Consider the following 13,904-nt stretch of genomic DNA (forward strand, 5'->3'; position numbering starts at 1 on the left):
CTCACCATTTTATTCTATAATGATGGAACACTTAAAAACCAGAGAGTCATTGCCCTCCTAATTATAGACAACTTAAGTGACTTGTTTGAGCTCCATTCAATTAGTCTTGTTCCTCTTCCCACGACCATGAAATCTTCTGCAATGTGCTTTGTTCGGACAATGATCCGCAACATAGAATATATGTTTAGATTACTTCATTCGATATCATCAATTTTCGTGGCACGCTCATATGAAAAACAGCGATGGGATTGATGCAACAAAGTCGAAGAGTCCTCTCTATAATCTCTTTTAATGTTACCATTTTATAAATTGCAGGCACAACAAATTATTAGCATTATAAAATTGCGCAACAATAATTACACATTATAGAGGTGCAGCAATTAATCAATTGATCAACAACTAACAGATAAATAAATTAATAATTATTTTTATAAAGTGATTAATCATTGAGAAAGCTTGTTTGATTTAAGAATGTCCAAATCTTTGGAATTTCATCCTCTCAACAGTAAATATTCTTAGATTTCTGTAGTCCTTTATCAGAGCAGATTGATTATCTTTGTGTTGAATCAAAATAAAAGAAGTACCCTGAATGTATTTTTATGGGAGACTTGCGCAGCGAGGATGTGACATGTATGCAATTGCGCCCTCCCCTCCATGAGAATGCTTTCAGTTGACTGTCACCCCGGCTGGACATTACAAAAAAAAAAAAACATCCAACAAAAATAATTAAACAAATTGTAAATTTAAATACAAGCCATTTTGTTTCATGAAGATTATTTGTGCTAATGCTAAAATCAATGCAAAATCCCATTGATATGCTAATTGGAAATTAGCAAACTTCTGAGTATGTGTATGTATATGAATATATTCCTTCAAATAACCAACATTTACACACAAAATCTGTAGGGACACAAACACAGTCAGCCAATACCTAAAGGCATAGATTCTTCCTAATTTGTGAAAAGCAAGTTATGTCAAGAAGGATCAATCGCAACTTCTTCTTCTACTCCTTTACTCTTATCTTAATGTTAATTGCGAACTCTTTGCATGCACGGCACCAAACTGCCACTTAGAGGCCAACAAGTGTACAGCAGGGGAATTGAAGCGGGTATGTATATGTGTATATATATATATATATATATATATATATATATATATATATATATATATATATATATATATATATATATATATATATATATATATATATATATATAAGAGAGAGAGAGAGAGAGAGTGTGCAAAAACAAGATGAGGTCAACGCTAAAATGACTAAGACAGTCAGAAGCTAGCGTCCCGCCGGAGTTGAGGAGTAGAATGCTAGCTAGCCCATCAGTGAAGCGGCATTGACTCATTGACCTCCTCCTGTTTCTCAGGGCGGTCAGAAGGAGACTTCCCCATCACCAAGGCCTCAGAGGACGATTTCTGCACATTCGGCACCTGTTGCAGGGACTATTCTGTCCCCACATCAAGGACTTCAGGATTTTATTCTGCCTCCAGATGCTAATGCAAAAAAATGATATGGCAAACTTGCTCATGTACTATAGGCTGCATGAACCTTTCCGCAGAGACGCCCCCCCCCAAAAAAAACAACAAGGAAAATGACTGGTAAATGACTTTGCTGAGCACAAGGCCCAGAAGAAGAGGTTCTGATATGTGTGCATAGCTTCTTTTTGTTTTGAAGTGGAATTAGTGGGTCGATTTTTTTTTTTCATTTATTCAGACAAAGGAGGTTCTTTGTTACCTCTTCTATTTTCGATTTGCAACTGCCGTCTTCTTCGAGAGCTTTAAAAAAAAGTCCTCTTGATCATCCAATCACTTTCAGGCGGCATTGCTTCCAGTGTATAGGCCAAAAAAATTAAGAAGACAATATTTTTGGACTATGGAATTAGTGGAATTTAAATCTATGGCAAAATATTTGTAAGCTGTTTGTTTTTTTGTCCCATGACGAGCCTTGTATATATTCTAATTGATTATTGTTATATCGTTAATGTTCACTATACAAATTACAATATCAAAATTGAAAAAAAAACTAGAAAAATAAACAGTCACAAAAAAACGCTATTACTTTATAATATTATTTTCTTACTTTGTTCCTTATTTGCTTCCTTGTTGTTTTTTTTAAGTTTGGGATACAAGAAATGATTGCCATACTAACAAACATGTTCCACATGATATGGCACGAAATAAAATCAAAGTAACAGTGATTATTATTTTTTCCATAATCACCCAGCCCTACCATAAGTATTATTATTAATGCAGTATACATATCAGGCAGAGCAATAGCGATATTTTTCTTGCCAGCCACTGGCTCATTTATACCTGCCTCATAGATTGTTTAAAAGCCAAACTGGCAGCGTGTCCCTGGACTATGAGCTGCAGGAACAATAATTATGACAGGCACCCACTGCCAAAGAAATGATTCCCCAAAAGTCTCTCTAAGTATTTATGTATTTATTCATCAATGGATTTATTAAAATTGCATTTGCAATTTTATCCCTACTCTAAAAGAAAACTATCTGCCGAACTGCCCGAATGTGGTGGAAAATGGCACCACTTGTCACTAATGCAAAGTCACCAGTGATTAGCTTTCAGGTACTATGCCCAGCCTGAAATATTTCCGGCAGATATAAAGCTTCTAAATGGAGCTTGAGAGGGTCATAGCTCATAGAGACAAAGTGCTCTGGTATTGACCTCTTCAGGGAGTCCTGTAGTCCATATATCAAAGCCATTAGAGTGCGCCTGCTCAATACCTCAGAGATATGCAGCAAGGGGTGATCAGCACCAGTCTGTTACCATCCAAGTATACAGCTGACCTTTCTACCAAGACAATGATGCTTTTATTCCACCTGAAAGACTCTTTCTCTTGCCCTCATGATCACCCTTCTCAACCCACATACACATGTCCACACAAAAAAGTTAGCAACGCCCCCATGCACAAAAATGTTTGCTGACCCAGTAATGAAGTCAAACATTGGGCCAAATCTCTCGTAACCCATTCATCCTACACACGTACAACACCCTCACCACAACGGAGACGTAATTGTAACTCAGTTGTGATGAATAAAACCTCGGCACTTTTACGCTTGTTTTTCACCTTAAGTATGGATGATCACATAGAGATCCAACAAAAGGTTTGCATGTGAAAAAATGGGCACAGATTTGATCGTGGATTGTGTCGGCCAAATGGGTAAACGTAATTCATTCGGGCATATTCTCTCAAATCTGGTTTTCGTCATTCAAAGCACCGATCCTTTGATACATTTGAGAGGCTGTAGTAAGTCCAGCACCCCGTGAAGGTGAAACATCATATTGCACTTGATGTTTGGATTCAGTTACAACAGACGTCCGACACGTTGGAAACGGTTACATCAAAGCTATCAGATGCATGTATAGAGACTGAAAAAAAATATTGTACAAAGCTGATGGACAAGATGCCGTGAGTTAGCTATCTGAGCATTTTAGCTGATATTTACTGGCTAAGAAAATCCATGCAAAAGGATATTTTTCATCCACAACGTTTGCAGAATGTTTTGATTTTTCATTGCATTGTCTTAGATTACCACTAAGTGGAACTTATATTTGACACAAAATCACTTTAATAAGATTCACAAGACTGGAGAAAAGGCCCTGTTCAATGATTTAAAACCATCCATCCATTATCTAAGCCGCTTCTCTTCGGGGGCGTGCTGGAGCCTATCCCAGCTATCTTCGGGCAGTAGACGGGGTACATCCTGAACTAGTTGCCAGAAAATGTCAGGGCACACAAAGACGAACAACCACCACGCTCACAAACACACCGCGGGGCAATTCAGGGTGTCCAATCAACCTACCATGCATGTTTTGGGAATGTGGGAGGAAACTCACACAGAGAAGCTGCAAACTCCACACAGGAAGGCCCGAGCTGGAATCGAACCCCACACCTCTGAACTAGGAGGCCATCATGCTAACCAGTCGCCCACCATTATGCCCTGATTTAAAACCAGCCTTTTAAATTTAACTAGGTCTCAAAATGTGCAAGTACACCAATTTATTAATAGTGTATTGATTGGTTCTACTGAATTTACTTTGATTGATTAATAATTCTCTTTATTAAAGAAAAAAAAAAGGAGACCGTTGGTGTTATGGTTGTAACTCCATATCAGCACACTTGTGCTCTCCTTGGTGAAAGATAGACTGGTCACCACATTTTTCCTTTTTTTAAGTAATAGCGGCAAATAAACTTTTGTGGATTTGATTTTTGCACTGATTCCAAATCTGCGGTTTTTTTTTATTTAGCAGATGAGGTTTTCATAATAATAAGCTTAGAAAAATAACAGGGGGAGGCGTGGCTCATTGGTATCGTGTTCTTTACCCCACCGAGATCATGTTCATGATCATGTCATCCTTGAGCAAGATACTGAACCCCTAGCTGCTCCTGATGGTATGTCATCAGCCGGTAGATGTGACAGCAATATGAAGCCCTTTGAGTGCCTTATTAGGTGGAAAAGCGCAAGACAAGTGAAAGACCATTTACCAATAACATGTAATTAAAAACAGATTTTGTAATATTCATGAATTAAGGGTTAGGTTAAGCAACAGGTGTTTTTTTTTCTGAAACGTATGGCTATAAATTACAACACACACTAAAAATCCGTACACAAAGGTTTATAGCTCAAACTTAACGGCAAAAAAAATAGATATCGCAAAAACCTGATGGGCTAGCAAAACCTGTCAATATTTTTTAAAATGAGCAACAAAAATACATTTAGGGACTCATGAAGCCATCTCTGATTAAAATTTGCTCTTGACCAGTGTTATCGGAGCTAGCTTAAATACAAACACTAATTTAAATAGGGGGTCTTCAGCACTTTTACACATGTTGCCAGCAATCTTGGTGCATCATGAGCAACACATTCACCAATAGTGTACGCCATCTGTGAGAGCGGCTATTTGGCATTCAAGTAAACCAGGCCCACCTGCATCATAATTATCTTTGCCTTACAGAACTATGCAATAAGATGTAATCCTGTGTCCTTTGTTTTTTTATTGGCAAGACACATTGTGGGAAATCAAAGATCACTATTGTCTCTGCTGCTTTGTCAGGATGGGATTGACTGGTGTCACCTTCTCTTTGGCACAGCGAGAAGTGAGTATACATTACCCGTGAGCTCTGAGCTTGCTGCAGGCACTGACTGCCGTTTGTCTCCGCAGAGGCCCTCTGTCCTGTTTCATGTTTGTCACACACTTACATGCACGAATGAAGGCATGCCATCATGCACCCTGTGAACTGCTTTGTTCACCGTCATGTGCAGAATGCACACAGAAGCAGCACATATAGATTGACAGCAAATCTCTGAGTAAATCGGGTACATCGATTAAAAAATATACTTGAGGCATTATTCTCAAACTCAATCGCAAACTCTGGCTCCCGACATCCTGAAATAGTTTTCAATCGTCAATTACAGGCGCTAAAAGAATGACTTGATAATGCTGACAATGTATTTGTACTCTGCCCTTTGCCAGCTTTTATTGGCGGCTCCAGCAAGCGTTAGCTAGCGCTACAAAGCACTAGCAAGCGCAAGTAGCACTTGGCGAGAACCATCGGATTACTTCTCAAAGACAATAGACATTGATTGACTGATTGATTGATTGATTGGTTGATTGATTGATTGATTGAACAGATTACAATACAAAAACAAGACTGAAAGAAAGAAAAGAAAGAGAAAGAAAATCATCACTAGATGTTCTATTTGAACTTGGTTTACATGTTCAAAGGGAGTTGGTAGAAGTACAACACTTATCTAGTCCTAACCCTTAGCTTATTTATTAAGCAATTATATAGTTACAGGCGGCATCAGGCGTGGGTTCGATCCCGGCTCCGGCCATCCTGTGTGGAGTTTGCATGTTCTCCCCGTGCTTGTGTGGGTTTCCTCCGGGTACTCCGGTTTCCTCCCACATTCCAAAAACATGCATGGCAGGTCAAATGAACACTCTAAATTGCCCTTAGGTATGAGTGTGAGCGCGGATGGTTGTTCGTCTCTCTGTGTCCTGCAATTGGCTGGCAACCAGTTCAGAGTGTTCCCCGCCTACTGCCCGAAGATAGCTGGGATAGGCTCCAGCACCCCCCGCGACCATAGTGAGGAGAAGCGGTACAGAAAACGGATGGATATGTAGTTACACTGGTAGATAATTTATATACAAAGAATTATGCCATAATAAAAATATACTCCTGTACCAGTTCATATGATAACGAAATGTGTTTATAAATGTTGTTCATATTTATACTTGACTTATATAATTTTGTAGCACTATATTTTTAAATCTTCTTTTGAACGCCACAAGTGATTCACACCTTCTGAATTCATTATCAGAATTATTCCATAGATTGACAGCGTTGCTTTACATTCGTGTTTACCCTCAATTTTTTAAAGTCACTTGTGCCCCTTAGGTTATAACAACAACTTTCTTTAATTTCTAACAGTTTCTGAATAACGTGGCAGTTTCTTGTTGTATGATTTGTACATAATTTGACCATTTTTAAATTGGACTAGGTCATAAAATTTAAGGGTGTTTGATTTGATAAATGAAGGCTTAGTTGGTTCTCGATAACATGAATGATTGGACATAAATGACTTCACAGTTTGATGCCGACGTGTGATCATGTTTTAACAAACCAGGCACGCTTACTCAAATGTGCTGTTTAGGCTGGCAAAATTGCTACTATGGTTCGGATGTCACTTTGTCAATGCGTAACGTAATGTATTGTTCTTCTATCTTGAATTGACAGAAGCAAGTAATATTGCACCGCTTTCACTCAATGCTTATACACTCCAGAAGGCGCAACTACATTGGCTCCAGCAACAATTGTGGAGATGCGTCAACAAATTGTGTTCTTGTTACATTTCACTGGGCTTCTGCAAAGGCTATAGACGGCAACTATCCCTTAAAGATGATCTCCTTTCTTGCAAAATTCAAAGTGCTCCCACACAAGCAAATGCTTTGTGTTGTCTCATCTACACCTCCAGATCTATGTGTGTGATTAATGTAAATCCCCGTCGTCGAGCGGAGTTGACGTCTAGGAGTGAAAAACTTCTGAAAGTTTCCATCCGTTCTATTGTTGCTCTTTGTAAGTATGTGCAAATGCAGTAGCATGTGTGTGTGCACGTGTATACTTTTAACTTTTGTTCCGTTATGTTCTTGTTGTTTTTTTTATGCACATCACTTTGTGATGCATTTCCCATGCATGAAAAGTGCTATATATAACCTTTTGATTGATTGACTGATCGACTGAGTTATTTTTATAACACTGTTCAAATATGTGGGTGAAAAGCAAAGTGCGGCAGTGTAACAGCCAAGTTTATGCTGCACGACCAGTGTTTGGGGAAAGCTTGTAAAATGAATGCTAATTTGTTTTTAATTTCCTCTTGTTTTTTTAAATTGATTACTAGAAAAGATTTTCAAAATTGCATTGATGTTAGCACACACGGTTGTGCACCAGGTTACGCCACAGACCAGACAAAACCCTGAAGGAATTTTATAATTTCCTACTAATGTTGTTGAAATAATCACTTATAATTTGAAACAAAAGAGAAAAACCAAAACGTTGGCTTGTAAATCATGTTCCTCTCTATCTTTTACTCGTCATTTCAAAGTTAAACTTTTTAATTTGTTGTGTAACAAATTGTGAGACGGTTGGTTCGGGTCCCCATGATTACTGTATACCACATGTCCTCAAACATTTATTTATTGATAATTCATAAAATTATTTATATTGACTTTTCTGTTTGTACACTGGGATCATTTTAGTCAATTTCAATATTTGCACCTTTTGTTTAATTCCATTTGAATGGTGCAGCTCGGTGTGCTGTGTTCGCAGTGCTGTTATATCTGATGCGTTTTTAAGCTTCAATAAAGCCAGAGCAGTCACTCGTGACATCAGTGTGTTTTCCATCTTTCTTTACAGGACGGCAGCAATTGCTGTTCAGTAAACATGGTGTTTTTAGATGTCAGTATCAAGCGAATTACGTTCACGTATTATTACCAACTTTTCGGGTGACAAAAAGAATCTGTATTGATTCCTGAGGCTGCAGTAATGGTGTATATGTGTTGGATATGAAAAAGCAGCATCGAGCCATCCCTAATAAATGTGTTAAATTAATATGAGATACAGTTGAGGTTATCATATTGGTGTGGCCCTCAACAACCATTCCAGTTTCTCATGTGGCCCCTTTGGAAAATTAATTGCCCACCCCTGGGTTACATGCGCTCTCTCACCGCATTCTCTTTTATGCTGCACTCGCTCCCCTTTCGTATGTGCTCTACAGCCTCTATCGTGTCCTCCAAGGCCTCTGCATTTAGAGACGTAAGCCTGCTGGTGGGGGTGATTCCCTCTAATTCTAGCCCACAGTGGGGTGCCCATTAGGGGGCTTGATTCTTGGTTTTGATGTCAAAACCTAGAGGTTGTTTCCTAGAGCCAAGCTCACTTCAAACAAGGCGCATTGGGTTTTGTGGAGGACAAGTCAGCATGTGGCACCGTGGAACAACACCAGACTAGAGGGTTGTAGAGAACCACTTCAGAGTGGCGCGCTTACTATTCACAGAAAAACACAAGTGCAGTCCTAGAAATGTCCGCGAAGGGTGAAATAATTAGTTTCCAATACTTCTTCAAAACCTCATTACATTTCTCGAATCAGTCTTCAATATACAGTACATATGTAGCATGGGAATATAGATGGTTCCCCGAGTGCACAAACAGTATGCACTGTAACTAAATGCTTTACGGACTGCATTGCTGTTTGTGCATTTTGGGAAGACATACTGACCATGTTTCTATATTTGACATCAGTTTGACATTAAGTTATCAAGAAATAACATCAAATTATGAATACGGAATGTGTTTGCTTTTAAATGTCCAGTATAGGACTTGCATTTGATCGAACTTTTGCAGTGAACTGAATCCAGAATCAGAATCTCTTTATTGCCCCATAAGGGAAATTAATGATGCAGCAGGAGCACATATATAACAATAGACAAAGACAAGGACATAGACAATGACAAAATAACAATAAGACAGAATCTAAAAACAGAAAGCAAACATCTCATGTTTGCTCCAAGCCTAAAACAATAAAAGACAATTATTTTCAATTATTATTCAATTATGAGCCCTTTTCTCTTTCTACCAGGCAATTTGAAACTGAAAGTGATGTTTTTGTCAGTTGTTTGTGTACATTAAGATGATATTTTAGGATCCACAATGATTTTTAAGTATTGTGTTTAAAAATAAAATAATCAGCATATTTGATCAATTCCTGTTTTTTTGGCCCACTAAGAGGTAAAGTGTATCGACAGTGTCGCACTTTATAGTTCATTTCATCAGCTAGCTGGAACTAAGGAAGTGATCTTATTCCATGCAAGACAATATGTAATATTCATGAACTTAAATGATTAATGAATCCCTAGCTGCTGTATTAACCACAGAGCAGTCATATTTGTTTAGCAATGAAATATTATGGTATTGATAGACTAGAGTTACAATTTACAAGAGAAAAAAAAAATCATCAAGTTTTAACATTTGAAGCGCATCTCGAGAGAGCCCACTAATGGACCTGAACTGTATGAGTATATGAATGTCATTTCAGTTCTAATTTACATTAAATCTATAATTCATCTGTGTGTAATGAACTCCTCTGCGCTCAATTTTGAATAACCATACAAAGTGGACTGCATGCATCACATTACAGTGTTGCCCTTCTACTCCACTACCCCCCTCCTTCACTTTTAGCGAGAGTTAACTCTTCTTTGTCCTATCTCCATCCACAGATTACACATACATGCGCTCACACTCGCTCTTGACAAATTTATGAGGGACCTCGCAATCAATCACTGCACAGTAGCAACAATATCAGATCCTTCACTGACATGATCCGCTCGTGTCCATCCTCAGCGATGAAAGACACGTGTGCTTCTTTTGTAAATCTGCTCAGAGGTGTGATCAAGCCTGACATACGCGAGTTGAAATAGATTTACATTGCAAATCAAATCAGGCTCAAAGAGGTCAAGCAACAATGATGCAAGGAGCGTAGTCGAGATGCCGTGCAAAGACCATGAGAAATGTCATTTATACTTCTCATCTGCAACTAACGTCCTGAAATCTGTTGAACGTGAAGGGAACATGCAAAATCGAGTAGGATAGAAAGGAAATAAGGAAGAGGCCAGTGGAAGCAGAGAAATTGAGTTTCACATTGCGAAATAAATGAGAAGAATAGGCAGGGCAAAGTGGAGCCAACATTATTAGCTCCTCTGAGTGATGCTGCATAGCCGCAGGATTTCAGACACATTGTCACAATGGTGAGAAGGTCTTATTTTTATAACATCCTAGAGACCCTGAAAAAGGGAGCTGCTTTATTTGTTAGCTCTGGCCTTTGCACATTTCACTGAATCTTGTTTGCACACGCTAATCCCGCTCTCTAAACAGGCCACGGGAATGACAAAGAGACACACTGAGAAATCCACTCGCACTCAAGCAAGACGTTAGCTCTCTGCCTCAGATGCGTAAAAATACACTAGTGAATAGCACGTTTCTTTGCACGTTGTTGTTTTTTATTTAGTAATTGCTCACTTCAGTCAGAAGACTTTCTTAAACCACGGTAAGTAGTTGTGATTAAGCCACGTCTAAAAAAAAAAAAAAAAAAGAATGCCAATACCTGCATTTTGCAATACTATAGACCCAACCTCCACAAACAAACAACCCAAGACGATATATATATATATATATTTTTTTTATTTTTATTTTTTTTAAACAACCGCAATTTCTTGAACTGATAGAGACGCTTCAACAAATTCCAATCAGTTTTCTGACCTTATCACGATACAGAGTCAGCTCTTACTAAAGTGCTAATTGATAGAAGGTTGAACAATGATTAATGAAAAGATTTAGTTCTAGACTGCATACAGGAGATTACAATATATGAGTAGGACTCAATGCAACAGTCCAAAAAATGGTTCATATCATATTGAACACCAAAACATACTTTTATCAATTAATTTGTACTTGTGTCAATATGGGCACATTATTTATATGATTCGGATATAATTTCAAATCTATTGAGACAAAGGGATTGGGCATGACTTTTACGTTCCTTCCAAAACATTTGAACAAGTAAACTGTGCTGAATTGTTTTCGTCATTTATTTATAATTCTCCGGCGTCAACCCCGTGAGAAGCCTCGTCTGTCTGTCGAAAGCTGGAAGCACACGTCGTCGAATTGCTGTTCGCTGTCGATTATCAGCTACCAATACTGATGTACTTACTCCTCCACTTTAGGAGGAAGGAGCAAGTTGTTTGAGCAGCATCTTTCGGCTTGACAGAAAAAAGCACAAAAATATTCAAACAGGTGAGAATACGTCCAATTTTCAGCTAATTGTTTTAGTTATCTGTGAGAAAAAAAGAATTTTAGTTTTGGGTTTACAGAGGTGCTGCTGCATTGCTTGCGAATAGAGGCAGATGCTATTTCCAACTCAAGGCAGTCCAAAAGGGAGATTGTATCCCCAGTTTCTTGAGTTAAAGGGAGCAATTGTCTTCATCTATCATGTTTGCAATTATCTGGTCTAAATTATCAGTGTTTTATTTTATTTTATTTGTTTTGTTTTTTTGGGGGGTGGGGGGGGCTCAACTCCTGCAATGGTGTAAAGAATGAAATGACACTACTGGAAGGAGAGAGATTGCTGAGTGAAGCATGAAGTGATGGGCATTTAATTGATGAATACAAGCTGGATATCAATGGGCCACAGCCCTCCCATCATGTTCTTGCACTTTCATAGTTGATCAAGCCTGAAATCTCTTGCTGATAATGCGAAGTTTACCAGCCACACACAAGCCAGGACCTGACACCACACCGCTTGCATTCTTGATCACATGCAAATGTGTGTTTCCAGTGATGGAAATTGGAAACATACAACAAGCTGGAGACCAATGATACATTCACATCGTTTAAAATAACAAGATGCCTCACGCGAGTATTATACTGAAAGCAAATATATAACTCTCAAATGTAAGAAGAAATACAGCAATGACTACCAACTACCAACAGTGCTTGTGTGCATTCTCTCTCTGCATTACCGATAGTCTTTGCCATATGTTCATGTACACGAACAATTCTAGGGCATTTTTTATTTATTTTTTTTTTTTTCAATTAAATCATCTGTAAGACATGTATTGTTGAGGGTCACACTGTAAAATTAAACTAAAATGATATTTAAACAATTTTGGGACCATATATTGTGGTATATTCACACATTATTATTAAGGTCAATTATAACATTTTGGGATGGGAGGGGCTCGTTAACGACTTAATCCCGATTCCAAGAAAATAGAGTGACACCAGACTATTCTCGGGGGATAAGGACAGAGCCCTGCCACGAATATTCAAGAGTAAATAGCTGGATTTCCATTACAGTTTTCCACAAAATAAAAGTGATATTTCTATAATTCTAGTAATTATTATTATTGTTATTGTTATTGTTATTGTTATTGTTATTGTTATTGTTATTGTTATTATTATTGTTATTATTATTATTACCATTATTATTATTACTATTATTATGTTTATTATTATTAAAGTCTACACACCCATGTTGAAATACCTGGTTTCTGGGATGATGTAAAAAAAAAAAAATTAGACCAAGAAAAATCTAAATGTTTAAAAAATTAGTGTGAGCTAGAACCAGTAGCCTACAACTCAGTTTTGAAAAATATTTTTGAGAGAGGACATAACAGTAAAAAAATGAGATAATGTGGTTGGACAAGTGTGCAACTACTCTTCTATCTGGGAATGTGGTTGTGTTCAGTATTAACCAATCAACCTGAAATGCATGTTAAATGGAAGTCAGCACTCAACTGTCACCATTTAAAATGCCTCTGATGAACCATAAATAAAGTTAAAAACATCCAAGCCTGGTTGCATTTTGCAAAAACACACTAGATTTTACTTTGACTTGGCATTCATAAGATTCTACTACCGTAATCTTCCGTTTATAATGTGCAAAATTTCCTCTAAAATATATTGTCAAATTTGGGTTGTGCATTGTACGTGGAAATATGGAAAACAATATAATAACAATTGCAAATGGTTTTACAACGTCATTATGCTATAGGACATTTCCACCAATTTATTCACAAAATAGCAGGTCAATTAGATTGAAACAACATGAAAAATTATCCAATAATAAAACTATGCCTTTAATGTGATGACAATGAATAAAACAACTGTCAGTTATCTATCTTTGACACTACGCAATGCTTACGATAAACATGGGCACCATTTTGGTTTTGAAAATTTCGCTCGCTGATTGGTCGAATATCTGTGCGTTCATCTGTGTAAATAGGAAGTCGATAGATTCTGTTGCGCATGCGCCCTTATTAAGCAGGCGCGTATAAAAGAGAAATCACAAGAGTTCCCACCTTCAGGTATCATGCTGTAGCTGAATACTCGTAGGAATGTAAGAGAGATAAATTATATAGTAAATCCAGAATTCAAGTAGACGAGCATGGTGACCAGCACTTCACTCCTTCTATAATATAATAGTATAATAGTCTGAGGTTTCAAAAAAACATTGCCTCACTAATGTCATGGATGGAAGTGAAGACGACATTCTATGGCAGGACATCCAGGAGGAGGAGCAAGTCAGAATTGTTGAAGAGGATGATTTACTAAACGACGCAGTGTACAATGATCCTGCAAATGAAGACGAGGAGGACATACGTCACATGTTTGTTTCGGAAGGATTCACCGTTGATGACATTAAATTGCAAAGTACTAGTATTTTTTTATTTCATATCCAGTTCAACCATGGCTGCAATATTTTACTATAAGTGTTGTATCTGCATGTGAGTGAGAGAAAGAGGGGGAGAGCGAGAGAGAAGAC

At 37.8% G+C, this 13,904-nt stretch overlaps 1 protein-coding gene across 1 annotated transcript in view; it reads right to left on the bottom strand.

Moving 5' to 3' along the window:
- tenm1 (teneurin transmembrane protein 1) overlaps nucleotides 1–13,904 on the bottom strand; it is a 214,355-nt gene that overhangs the window by 192,561 nt on the left and 7,890 nt on the right. The gene's annotated exons all lie outside the window — the stretch shown is intronic.

Source organism: Idiotropiscis lumnitzeri, chromosome 4 (assembly GCF_059441095.1).
Source record: "Idiotropiscis lumnitzeri isolate Australia: NSW breed Sydney's pygmy pipehorse chromosome 4, RoL_Ilum_1.0, whole genome shotgun sequence".
NCBI lineage: Eukaryota > Metazoa > Chordata > Actinopteri > Syngnathiformes > Syngnathidae > Idiotropiscis > Idiotropiscis lumnitzeri.